General features: G+C 41.0%; 1 protein-coding gene across 3 annotated transcripts in view; it reads right to left on the bottom strand.

Moving 5' to 3' along the window:
- ESCO1 (establishment of sister chromatid cohesion N-acetyltransferase 1) overlaps positions 1-12,925 on the bottom strand; it is a 74,336-nt gene extending 61,411 nt beyond the window's left edge. For 2 of the 3 annotated variants that reach the window (XM_047086897.1, XM_047086898.1), the window contains exon 1: positions 12,801-12,923. The gene's annotated coding sequence lies outside the window, so the exon portion shown is untranslated. Of the gene's footprint in view, positions 1-12,800 lie in introns of all 3 variants that reach the window. The other variant, XR_006963505.1, reaches the window with a different exon arrangement.
- Positions 12,926-14,042: the final 1,117 nt, after the last annotated feature.

The following is a 14,042-nucleotide window of genomic DNA, read 5'->3' as shown; positions in this document are numbered from 1 at the left end:
GGTAGCTCAGTCGGTTAAGCATCCGACTTCAGCTCAGGTCATGATCTCACGGCTGGTGGGTTCAAACCCCACATCGGGCTCTGTGCTGACACCTCAGAGCCTGGAGACTGCTTCAGATTCTTTGTCTCCCTCTCTCTGCCCCTCCCCTCCTCATGTTCTCTCTCTCTCTCATAAATAAAAAAAATTTAAAAAACTTTTAAAAAAGTTCTTTTTAAAGTTACAATTAAATCTGATATAGTACTAATTGGCTTTTAAATATAACTTACTGATAAATAACAAGTTTTTCTCTTCACAAAATAGCAAAATCAATACCTAACAAGTGGAAGCATTTTCATATTAAATACAGTACATAAAAAATAACTTACTTTTTTTTAAGTAAGTTCTATGCCCAACATGGGGTCTGAACTTACAACCCTAAGATCAGGAGTTGCATGCTCAACCAACTAAGCCAGCCCGGCACCCCCATAAAAAAATAACTTAAAACAAACAAACAAAACTCACACCAGATATGTAAATATCATGTACTCAGGAACAAAAGTCAGTTCCTCCAGGGAGGAACAGTGCCTTCTTTTTTATGTTCCCAACAAGTACTTTACTCAATGCACAAGTATTTATTATACCTCTAATACAGGATTTATCAGTTATATAGGAAGTATGCTTATATAATGTATGTCCTCCACTATAATAAACGCTCCAAATCATTTCTGCACCCCAGTTATCAAACAGTAATTATTTGTCAACCTACAGATGATGGATTTGACCACAAAAAAAAACGGTATCTTAGAGCTGAAGAGCCTGTTATCTACTTGCATTAGAATCTTGAAAACTGCAAAATGCCTCAAGAATAGTTGCCTCAAGGGGCGCCTGGGTGACTCAGTCCGTTAAGCGATCAACTCTTGATTTTGGCTCAGACGATGATCTTACAGTTTGTGACATTGAGCCCTGTGTAGAGCTCCACTCTGACAGCATGGAGCCTGCTTGGGATTCTCTCTCTTCCTCTCTCCCCTATTCTACTCGTTCTATCCCTCTCTCAAAATAAATAAATATTTAAAAGCCTGCTTGGGATTCTCGCTCTCCCTCTCTATACTCCTCCCCCATGTGCACATGCACTCTCTCTCTCGTTCTCTCTTTCTGAAAAATAAATAAACTTTAAAAAAAAAAAGAAAAGAAAAGAAAAAGAAATGAGGCACCTGGATGGCTCAGTCGGTTCAGTGTCCAACTTCTGCTCAGGTCGTGATCTCATGGTTCATGAGTTCGAGCCCCATGTCAGGTTCCCTGCTGTCAGCACCAAGCCTGTTTCAGATCCTCTGTCCCTCTCTCTCTCTCTGCCCTGCCTCCGTTTTCTCTCTCTCTCAAAAACATCACACAAAAAAAAGAAAGAAAATCTATTCTACATAAAGCATAAGAAAACATACTTTTAAAAAACCACAAGATACGTGAACTTACCCTACCAGACATCAACAATTAATAAAATCAGGGTGCCTGGGTGGCTCAGTCGGTTGGACGTCCAACTTTGGCTCAGGTTATGATCTCATAGATTATGGGTTCGAGCCCCGCGTCGGGCTCTGTGCTGATGGCTCAGAGTCTGGAGCCTGCTACGGATTCTGTGTGTGTGTGTGTGTGTGTGTGTGTGTGTGTGTGTGTGTGTGTCTCTGCCCCTCCCCCACTCACTCTCCATCTCTCTCAAAAAAGGAATAAACATTAAAAATTAATTAATTAAAATCAGTAAAGCCATAGTAATGTGTTATACTGAAGGACAAACAGAACAATGGAACAGACTAATGACACAAAGCAGAGTGCCCACAATCAGACTCATGAATGTATGGTCAACGGCTTTTTTTTTTTAATTTTTTTTTTTTTTTTTTTTTTAATTTTTGAGAGAGAGAGAGACAGATAAAGAGGGAGACATAGAATCAGAAGCAGGCTCCAGGCTCTGAGCTGTCAGCACAGAGCCCGACATGGGGCTCGAACCCACGAACCATGAGATCATGACCTGAGCTGAAGTCAGACACTCCACTGACTGAGCCACCCCGGAGCCCCAGTCAACTGCTTTAAGAAAAATAGTACTACAGCTGGGAAAATAGATTTTTTAAAGAAACAGTGCTGAGACAAATAGTGGGGGGGGGGGAGGGGGGAGGAAAACTGGTTTCCTACTTTGTACCATATACTAAAGTCAATGCCAAATTGAATACAGACACAAAATGTGAAAGGTGAAACTTACAAAGTATTAGTACACAAAGATGATATTTTCTAAAATCCTACAAATCAATTAAATGGCCAACTGAAGGAAAAAAGGACAAGAAATTTAAACAAGTTCATCACAAAAAGGAGGAGGAGGAAGGAAGGGGGGAGAAGAGGAGAGAAACTCAATAGGGCAATGGACAAACACCACAATGGCTAAAATTTTAAAGTTTAAAAAGACAAAGTATTGGTAAGAATGTGAGGTAAAAGGGCACCTGGGTAGCTCAATCAGTTAAGCGACTGTCTCTTGATTTCAGCTCAGATCATGATCTCCTGGTTTGTGGGATCAAGCCCAGTATCTGGCTCTGCTCGGACAGCATGGAGCCTGTTTGGGATTCATTCATTCATTATCTCTCTCTCCACCCCTCCCCCATTCACATGTGTGCATGCTGTCAAAATAAATAAACTTAAAAAATAAAAGAAAAAAAAAGAATGTGAGGTAAAATATTGCTGGTAGCAGTATCTATTATACAAACACCTTGGAGAATAGGTCAAAAGAGCAACCAGTCTATAATGAAACAGATGGCTGAAGAATCCCAAAAGGAACCTTGAGGCTAGTGGGAGTGCACACAGGAAAGGGAGTGGATTTTGAGTATGAAAAATCTGACTGTCAGGCATGTGACATTTGGGGGGGAAACTGTGCAAGCACTTTTTTTTTTTTTTAACGTTTATTTGTTTTTGAGAGAGAGCAAGCAAGTGGGGAAGGGGCAGAGAGAGGGAGACAGAATCCGAAGCAGGCTCCAAGTTGTCAGCGCAAAGCCCAAGATGGGGCTTGAACTCACGAACCATGAAATCATGACCTGAGCTGAAGTCAGACACTCAAACGACTGAGCCACCCCGGCGCTCCTGCCCTACCACCTTAAAATATTAGGCAAAAGAAAAGCAAGGCAATTATTAACTCCAAGGGGTAAAAGGGGGGGGGGATATAGTTTCAGAATACTCAGCTCAGCAGTAAAACATTTACATAGTTATAACAACACTCACTACTGGCTTAACCAGCAATTGAAATAGAACTCTTTTAAGAGGATATGGGGAAGGAAGCAGGAGAGCTAAATTTTTAACTAAGAAGGCAGAAAGTAAGTAACATCTGAAATTGATAAAACAAAATACAGCAGTTATTGCATACCACCAAAAATATGGAGTTAGATACTAACAGTAACAGCTAGAAGAATAAAAGTGGTAGCTTCTGGAGAAAGGTATTAGGGGATAGGGAAAGGTTAGGAATGGAATGAGATTTGTCATTGTAAGGCTGTTAGTGCTATTTGACCTTAAAAATACACAAGATTCACTGTGAAAGTTCTGAAAAAGTTCTCCACTCTTATTTCATTTCTGTCAGTGTATCCTGGCATCCAACAGGTCTCCTCTATTGACGTATAAAAGTTTTAGCCATTTTTTAAATTTAGAGTGCACAATCTATTTTAAAATCTCACCAAAATGGAAATCCTGAAAATTATTTACCCCAACTCAACAAGTCAAAGAAAATGAGAAGATTTTTTTTAAGTCTAGAAATGCAAGAGAATGTAATACAATTCAAGTACAAAAAAATTAAATTAATAGGAATACTACCCACAGAGAGATTTTTATTGGCTACTGAACATCTGAAACTTTAACACCTGAACTCCTAATCTTGCCTCCTAAATCTAAAGTTTTCAAAGGACTCTCATCTCAGTAAATGGCAGGTTCATCCTTGAGTGTCCAACATAAAACTTTGTGCAGTCATTCCCAATTCTTCTCTTAAGCTTATGCAATTTGTCATTAACAAATCCTGTCTACCTTCAAAACACATCCATAACGTGGCCACTTAAAATCTCTACCACTTCCACCCAGGTCCAGGTCATCATTTATCTGTCACCTGGATTTTTACCAACAACTTCCTATTTCCTAACTCTGCCTTCAGTTTTGCTCCTCCCTCCCCACTTCAGCTTCTCCACAGAACAGCCACATGATCCTTTTAAAACTCAAGTCAGGCTGTTATTTCTCTGCTCAAAACTCTTCAGTGACTTCTCATCTCAATCAGAGTAAAAGCAAAGGCTGATGTTAACTATTAACTACTTGCTGGTTTTGTCCCTACTCACTCTGCTCCAGTTAGGTTGGTTCCCTTGCTATTACTTCTTAAATGCATTAAGCATATTCCCACCTGAGGCTAAAAAGTGTTCCAGGCAAAGGAAACAGCTCTGCTTTCAAAGAATTGATACATATATTTTTTGTCCCAGAATGAAGGAAAAGACAACTTACCCAAAATAATACAAAAATTTGTTTTGCTACCAAAAGTAGTATACACACACATGCACATGCACCACACACACACAATTCATACACAAAAAAAGATGTAACAAGCCTAAATTCTTTTTTAATGTTTTATTTATTTTTGAGACAGAGCATGAGCAGGGGAGGGGCAAATAGAGAGGGAGACACAGAATCCAAAGCAGGGTCCAGGCTCCGAGCGGTCGGCACAGAGCCCGACATGGGGCTCGAACTCACAAACCGTGAGATCATGACCTGAGCCAAAGCCAGATGCTTAACCACTGAGCCACCCAGGAGCCCCGTAACAAGCCTAAATTAAAACAAATTAGCATTTTTAACAGAGCATGAGCATAGCCACAGTCTATTAGTACCAAGTAAAACTGATTGAAGGATACAGAGATGACTGAATTTTAAGAATTCTATTATTATAGGGCATCAACCAGCCAAATAATTATCACATCAATGTAACTCCTTCACCAAAAAAAAAAAAAAAAAAAAAAAAAAATTCATAAAATGAAAACAGCTTTGTTCTACACAGCCTTAGGACTACTTTACCTAATCTGCTCTTAGTATTTCAAACATCACTGGAAACTTCCAGCCAGATCAAAGTGCAGTTAACTCCATCAAAAGATTTACTGTAAAATCCAACTCAGTACACCTCTCAATTCCACTCTCAGTTCTGAAAATCAAATATTCTTCAGGCAATCACAAAGGTCCTCTGGGAGACAAAATCACCCGTGTGAGCATCTGGCTTTATTTTAATGTTTATTTATTTGAGAGAGAGAGAGAGAGCATGTGCATGCACGCCCGCACACACACACGAGCCGGGGAGAGGCAGTGGAGGAGAGAGAGAGAATTGGGCTTCATGCTCAGCACAGAGCCCAATGCAGGGCTCAATCCCACGACCATGAGATCGACCTGAGCTGAAATCAAGAATCAGACGCTCAAATGACTGAGCCACCCAGAAGGCCCTGGCTTACCTTATTTTAATTCCTCTAGTAGCAGTATCTGCTGGGTAAGCCAAATGCTGGAGCTACACTATTCTCAGCAACTTTCTGAGTCCTGCACTATATTCGAGGCCTAGTGTTTGGTGATTCCTATTTTCCTCCACAAAATCCAGCTCTATAAATGGAGTCTTCTCTTTCTTATTTCTGTGTGTGTCAATTCACTCACCCACTATCTAAGGTAATCCAAGTATTTCTTACATTCTAACCACACCCCAAAAATAGAGATGAAAAAAACATTTTAAGTAACAAAGTTTAAGGGCCCCTGGGTGGCTCAGTCGGTTAAGCGTCCGACTTCAGCTCAGGTCATGATCTTGCAGTTTGTGGGTTTCGAGCCCCACGTCGGGTTCTGTGCTCACTGCTGACAGCTCCGGGCCTGGAGCCTGCTTCAGATTCTGTGTCTTCCTCTTTCTCTGCCCCTCCACTGCTCAAGCTCTGTCTGTCTCTCTTTCTCAAAAATAAACATTAAAAAAAATTAAATAACAAAGTTTAAGCCAATTACTGCTAACCAGAAACACATAACGTGTCATAACTGAAGCCACAAAAGACCATTAACAGAGAATGCAACAGAAAACACACACAATAACACAAGATATTGTCCCTAATAAATTTTTCCAAACATTGAAAGCCTAAATCTATTACACAAATGGCTCCAAGATATGTGGGAAACATGCTCTTCGACTCATTTTAAGTGGCATATATAAGAACAAGGGCACCCAGGTGGCTCAGTGGGTTATGTTAAGCGTTGGACTTCAGCTCAGGTCATGATCTCACAGTTCATCAGTTCAAGCCCAGATCAGGCTTTCTGCTGTCAGCACAGAGCCTGCTTTGGATCCTCTGTCTGTCTGTCTGTCTGTCTCTCTCTCTCTTGCACCCTCTCAAAAATAAATAAAACTTAAAATTTTTTTTAATTAGGAAGTACTCCCCAATAAATAATATTTTAGCAACAAGAGACCCACTATCATCAAGTAAGCTCTATCTTAAGAAGAAAAGCAGAAATACCACTGTAAAAACTGTTCTCAGAATTAGTCATCTTGATAGAAAAACAAATTGCAAAATTCCTGTAATTTTCTCAATAGACTGGTAATAGTGATTCAGTAAAACTCAACATTAATTAAACTTCTAAAAAAGTTAGACATGGGGGTGCCTGGCTACCTCAGTCAGAAGAGCATGTGACTCTTGATCTCAGGATCTTAAGTTTGAGCTCTATGTTGGGGACAGAGTTTACTTTTTAACAAGTTGGGGGTGGGGCACCTATCTGGTTCCTCAGTACAGCATGTGACTCTTGATCTTGGAGTTGTGAGTTCAAGCCCCACACTGGACATAGAACTTACTTTAAAAAAAAGGGGGGGTGGGGGAGTGCACCAGGGTGACTCAGTTAAACATCCAACTCTTGATTTCAGCTCAGGTCATGATCTCACAGTTTGTGGGGTTGAGCCTGGTGCAGAGCCTGCTTGGGATTCTCTCCCTCTCGGTCTTTCTGCTATATGCACACTCTCTCTACTCTCTCTCAAAGGTAAATAAACATAAAAAAAAAAAAACAGGTATAAAAGCTGCATAGCTACATATAATTTTCTAAGAAAGAGATAAATGAATGTCATGTACCACTGTACTAACAGACAAAACACAATACACATTAAAACATCAACAGCAGTAAAAGTTGGGAGATGAAAGGGTACACAAAGAATGAATACTTTCACATTTTACTTATATATTTATGCAATCTTTGAATCTTTCGTATCAGAAATGAACATACTTTATTAGCTGTGAAGTAAAAAACTATATACTGTTTATATTGACGTAAAATATACTGGGAAAGCTCAAAAGTGAATCTGAATACACCTATGCAATAACTTGTACACAAACATTCTTAGTATTTTTCTTAATAGTCAAAAAGTGGACACAATCTAAATGTTCATCAACTGACGAATGGATAAACAAAATGTGGTATACACATGTAATAGACGGTATTTAGTTATAAAGTACTGATAACATGTAATAGACTGTATTTAGCTATAAAGTACTGATACAAGCTACATGGATTAACCTTAACATTATGCTAAGTAAAAGAAGGTAGTTTATATGATTCAATTTATATGAAATGTCCAAAACAGACAAATCTATAAAAACAGATACACTGGGGCGCCTGGGTGGCGCAGTCGGTTAAGCGTCCGACTTCAGCCAGGTCACAATCTCGCGGTCCGTGAGTTCGAGCCCCGCGTCAGGCTCTGGGCTGATGGCTCAGAGCCTGGAGCCTGTTTCTGATTCTGTGTCTCCCTCTCTCTCTGCCCTCCCCCGTTCATGCTCTGTCTCTCTCTGTCCCAAAAATAAATAAAAACGTTGAAAAAAAAATAAAAAAAAAAAACAAAAAACAGATACACTGGTGGTAGTAAGGGACTAGGAAGGAAATGAGGAGTGACATACTAGTACAGGCATTTTGGGGGGATGATAAAAATATTGTAAAATTAGACAGTGGCAATGGTTGTACAACTCTGTTAATATACCATCTCCATAAAGCTGTACCAAAAAGTGAATATGAAATGATATGGATTTTAATATGCATCAAATATTTAAAGTAAGCCTAAATTTGTCTTGAAAATTATCTATTTTTGTTTTTGAAAAAAGCCTCACTTAGTGAGTTCGCTTAGTGACAACAAACTTTCAAATATTAATTGAACTGATTTAACAAAATAAACTTCAAACTTTCACAATAACAAAATTATCTTAAAAGTTCCTAATATTTGTTTTATTCAATAACTGAATTTTCTGAGTGAAAATATTCTAAAACTTTATATATTTAAAAAAAATTTTTTTTGATGTTTATTTATTTTTAAGTGACAGAGTGCAAGTGGGAGAGGGGCAGGGAAAGGGAGACACAGAATCCAAAGCAGGCTCCAGGCTCTAAGCTGTCAGCACAGAGCCCCAAGTGGGGTTCACACTTACCAACCGCAAGATCATGACCCCAGCCAAAGTTGGACGCCTAACCGACTGAGCCACCCAGGCGCCCCTAAAACTTTATATTTTAAATATATACAGTGACAGATGCTAGAGCTAGGCATATTCCCTAACCTCAAATACCTTGGAGGAAAATTATTTAAGCAGTACATATCTGGAACTATATATGTGACTCTTTTGGGGGGAAGGAGGGGGAAGAGAGAGCACAAGTGAGCCAGGGGCAGAGAGTGAGAGAGAATTCCACAAGGGAGGGGGGGTGGCGGGGGGGGGGGGGGGAAGGAGAGAAGCAGGACTTGTTTCTTTCTTTGTGGTTTGTTTTTTTTTTTTTTCATCCGAAGCGGGGCTCAAGCTCACACACCATGAGATCATGACCTGAACCAAAGTCAGATGCTTAATGATTAAGCCACTGGGTCATGAGTACAAGTCCCACATTGGGACCTAAAGCTTACTTCAATCAATCAATCAATCAATCAATCAATAATAAAAGATTAAAATAGATAGCACTTGGCTAAGTTGGTAAAGCATGTGATTCTTGATCTCTAGGTCATTAGTTCAAGCCCCAAATTGGGACCTAGAGCTTACAAAAAAACATAAAATAAAATGGAATTATATCTGCATTATAAAGAATAACATTTATCAGAAAAACTATACTATCTATAGGAAAAAAAAAGTTAATTATATTTGCCTTTCTCTTAACCATCAATAAAGATGATACAAAAGCAACATTTCCTAATATAAAGTCCTTAGAATAATTGGCACATCATAAGCACTTGTTAAATATCAGCTACAATAATAACTATAAGAATATTACTGATACAATAATATTTCCTATAAAAAATAAAACATTTACCTTAGTTACTCCTGGTTTCACTTAACTGCTGGACAATTTCATTTCCATATTATCATTATCCCTTTCAACTTTAACAACTACGTTAATTCTAAACTATTCAATTATTTACACTAAAGCAGTTCTCAAGGTGGGACCATGGGGATTCCAGGGATCCTTTCAGGAGATTCGTTAGCTCCAAATCATTCTTGAGTAAAAGATCAACTCAAAGTGCAAAACAGACCAATGAATTTTAACACAACGTTGTACAAAAAGTATATAGAAATGGTTTCAGATTCTACATTGCAGCTAACCTTTAAGAAATTACCACTTGTTTAAAAAAAAATATTACTATTTGTTGAGTTTTGTTATAGAATCAAAGAATATCACAATTATCTGAAAAGATTACTAAAGCACTCCTCCCAACATATTGATGTGAAACTGAATTTTCTTCATATACTTCAACCAGAACATATAACTGAATGCAAAGCTGATAGGAGAATCTAGCTGTCTTCTATTAGGCCAAACATTGAGGAGATTTACAAAAATGTAAAAGAGTTGCCATTCTTTCACTAATGTTTTTTGCTTTATAACTAAAATTTAAGTTGAAAAAAATTAATTGTTTTGGAAAATGGTTGTTTTTCAAAATTAAAAAATGTTATTTATATTAGCCTGTAATTTATCAGTTATTTTAATGAATATATTAACTTAAAATACAATAATTATCAATATAAACAAAAGCTATTTGAAATCCTACATAATTTTTAAGAGTGTAAAGGGATCCTAACCAAAAACTCTGAAAACCACTTCATTAAAGTAATACTTAATATCCCACTTTTATTTATATTGAGTCTTCATCTCTATGAATCCCCCATATGCAGCCATAAATGTTTAAAGTAAGCTGAAGAGAACAGAGGACATAAATCTTGCTTTCTTCAGATGTACTGTAACACAATTAAGCATAAGATACAGCTCCCTCAAAAAAAGAAAGGATGGCCAAGTTAACTGATCCGTTTACCAAAAGTAACTTAAGTAGTATAACACAGTTGTAATACACAACTTACACAGAAATAGAGCCAAAGAACTTCAACTGTGCCGAGAAAAGGATGCACAGAAAAATTGGGGCTGCAGAAGGGGTAATATAGTTCTTAAGTCAATTACTTATAACAACAATTTTACTGGAGTTGATTTCAAACTACCATCTGAATTCTGATCACCTTCAATAAGAACTCTGTATGTAACATAAATTTGCCAAAAGAAGTCATGAAAATGTATTTACTTATTTAATAGTCCATTCTTTTGAATTGTGCAATGCTAGCTACCTTCATTATTACAATAAATACAATCAACTTGTGGGGTGACTGGGTGGCTCAGTTGGACTGGGTTTCGGTACATCTTGGTTTGGTGATCTCATGGTTCTGTGTTTTGAGCCCAGCATGGGGCTCTACCTCTCTCTGCCTATTCCCCCGCCCCTCTCTCAAAATGAATAGTTTAAAAAATATTTTTAAAAAATACAGGGGCGCCTGGGTGGCGCAGTCGGTTGAGCGTCCGACTTCAGCCAGGTCACGATCTCGCGGTCCGTGAGTTCGAGCCCCGCGTCGGGCTCTGGGCTGATGGCTCAGAGCCTGGAGCCTGTTTCCGATTCTGTGTCTCCCTCTCTCTCTGCCCCTCCCCCGTTCATGCTCTGTCTCTCTCTGTCCCACAAATAAATAAACGTTGAAAAAAAATTTTTTTTAAAAATACAATCAATTTGTTCTATAATATAAATACCAAGCTAAAAAACTCTATCCAGCAATGGGGGGGGGGGGGGGATAAAGGCATTCATTAATTAGGGCCCTTTTCCCTTTCTTCTGGAAGCATAATTTATCAATTTAAATGCCTAGTACAAAACCTTGTATGAGGCTGATGTTAAAAAAATTATTGTTCACTACAGAATTTTCACACTGTTCAATGAGAAATGACAGCAAAATTTTCCTTGGCCAGGAATGAGTAAGGTGGGCAGAAGCTTTGTCCTAAGAAGGGTACTTCTGAAGTCATACATCTAACCTAAGGGGGCATACACTTCATTCTGCCTGAAAGGGAGAAGTGTCTGTTAGAGTTTTCTCGTTTCTAGGCCTGAATTTGCAGCTTCCAAATTAACCGCTTTTCAAGCACTTTTCATCCTACTCTAATATCTAATTCCATAGTAAGAATTTTTAAGTTTTTCAAATTAAAAACAGTTCCATTGTGGTAGATGCCCTATGTAACGCAGAAACTAAGGACCTAATACAAAGGTTGAATTTAGTACAGTCCACTGCAACAAGAAGGTTTTAAATTGAAATCCGTGTTTTATCAGCTTTTTAAAAATTAAAGAGGAAAAAACAAAACCCACCCACATCTTACTATTCCACCAAGTAGTACCCTTTTATTGGTTTTTGCAAAGGCTATTTATTAAAATATCATGTGATAATACTATTTAAATACTGGGTGCTGCAATTACTTCCTGCTGTATAAGAATACCATTTCAATTCCAAAGGCTACAAAGAACAAAGTTCACAGTACCTCTCAAATCACAACGATTTAATTCCTTCCTCTCCCCCCACTGTGCCCTCCTCTCCCGGAAAATACAGTACCTGCAGCAGGGTTTTCAGAACTCAACATTTAGAGGTGGGGGATGGGAAGAGGTTGGGAGTGTAGGAGTGGGAGAGTTCTCTCATTTTTGGCGTTGCTATTCTACTCTGCCTGAGTAAAACAAACCCCCGTTGTAAATAATCTTATGAACAGTGACAAAAATAGAGAACCCAATTCCCTTCTGCTCGCATCTATCCCTACAAACTTCACTATGGCCCTCAACGCACCCATTTCTACTCCAGAACAGCCCTACCTGTGTCCAGACCCTCATGTCCAACCCAAATTACTCTGTGACCTTGGACCCAGGCCACTGCTCCCCTCCAAGATCCCCATATCACAGCCTGCAGAGGCCTTAAGGTTCAGGTCGGGTCAGCGGGCAGTGGCGAAGGCAGGGGAGCAAGCTGCAGGAACCGCAAATCCGCGATGGCTGGTTAGGCTGGCTCGGGAAAAAACGCCGGGAAGGAAAGACGCCAGGGGCGGGGACGAGGCCGGGGGCTACCTGCCGGCCAGCGGCGACACCGCCCCAGTAGTCTTAATGGAAGCCCTCGGGGCTCCGGAAGCCCTCGCGGCCGCCTTGGGAGCCCTGACCTGACCCGGTCCTCGGTCATGGCCCCTTATTACCTCTGACCGCCTACCAAGCAGCAGCAGGTGATGAGTCGACTGGGCAGCCGAGACGCGCAGGTTGATTGCCTACCTCAGGCGACAGTGACTCTGAGCCGCCCACTCCCTCCCAGCGGCTCCAGGAGCCCGGAACAGAGAAGTAGCAAGATGCGTACGATGCAAAACGACACAGAATGTGGGACAAGGCGGGGGGGGGGGGGGGAGGATCGTCCAGCCTCTCCGGAGAGGCTGGCAAAAGGGACGTGAGGACGCGGGCGGCACGACAGTAGGCGGCGGGGACAGTCGGAAAGCTAGCGTACCTTCCTCACTCCTGGCCGAGGGTCCAATGCCAGCCAGCGAATCGCCTCACATCCGGGTATCAGGAGACAGCCGCTTCTGCCGCGACCGCCGCCTCTCCCGCGGCGCAGATACGCCAAACTTCCGGCGACGACGGCGACGCCTCGCCCGTCAGATGGGAGTTACCTGTGACCGTCTGAGGCGCGCTTGCGCAACGCTCCTCTTCAGCCGTAACAGGCTCAGCTGACGTGCCCAGAAGAGGAAGATGGCCGCCACGCTCGCTGCGTGTCACGCAGTTTTTTAACCCGGCCGGGACCGCTGGGCGTCGGGGAAAAGCAAGGCAGCGTTCACCCTCAGCGCAGGCGCGGTGGGAGGCCTCGCGTGCACGCACCGCGGGTGGGCGCCTCGCCGGGAAGGGGCGGCGCCCCCAGGCGGCAGCTTCTGGACCTTCCCGGGGAGGTCTCTTGGAATAAAGCCACTCACGCCCCCAGCGGTGGTAGTTTGTCTTGGTAATGCGCCGCCGCCGAACCCTCGGTGGGTTGTGGGAACGGCTCTCTGCGACCTTCAAATACCTTTAATCTTCGATATGGGGCAATGTAAAGAAAAAAAAGCCGGAAGGCAGTTGACCCTTCTCTTTCCTTACCCCACACTGCACTCCAGCGCTTCCAAAAAATCCAGGGCTTCATCTTGTCTTTGCACAGTTTCTTTCTTGTGTGCGGGCGCGCAAGAGTCGACTAGAAATTGTGGAACGTTCCACTAGATTTAGTCATGGCGGGTGTTCAGACAAAACTGTGGCTCTTCGAAGCCTCTAAAGCTAGAGCCTAGGTTTCTATCACTAGGATTCGTGGTTCCCACAATCCTTTTGAACACACTTAACTGTGCTGATTTTATTTGCAGAACTGTGAGGTTGGGTAAAATCGGTACTCATGCTTTTGAGAATCTGAAGACATGATCACACGTGGGTTCTCCCCGACCTGCTTTTTTGGAACTTAATAAAACCAAATGTGCTCTAAGTTTGTAAAGCCTGGTGTCAAGACTGATTTTCTGACAATACATTTTCCATAAAACTTTATTGAGCTACTTGTCAGTTTCGTCTGGAAAGAGTCTGTGGTTTAAAAACCACAACCAGATGTATTGATGGGTGAGGCCATTGTCCACATCACCATACCTTGTTACTTGGGAACACAATGTTACATTAATGGCATATGCCAAATGGCTTTAATAGGGGGGTGACTCAGGAGTAAACTGCCAACCTGATTGAAGTG

Source organism: Lynx rufus, unplaced genomic scaffold (assembly GCF_022079265.1).
Source record: "Lynx rufus isolate CCGP_SWC_20201006 ecotype Redwood Valley unplaced genomic scaffold, mLynRuf1.p SCAF_22, whole genome shotgun sequence".
Lineage (NCBI taxonomy): Eukaryota > Metazoa > Chordata > Mammalia > Carnivora > Felidae > Lynx > Lynx rufus.
The sequence above is the reverse complement of the archived record's forward strand: the minus strand, read 5'-3'. Positions and strand labels throughout refer to the sequence as shown.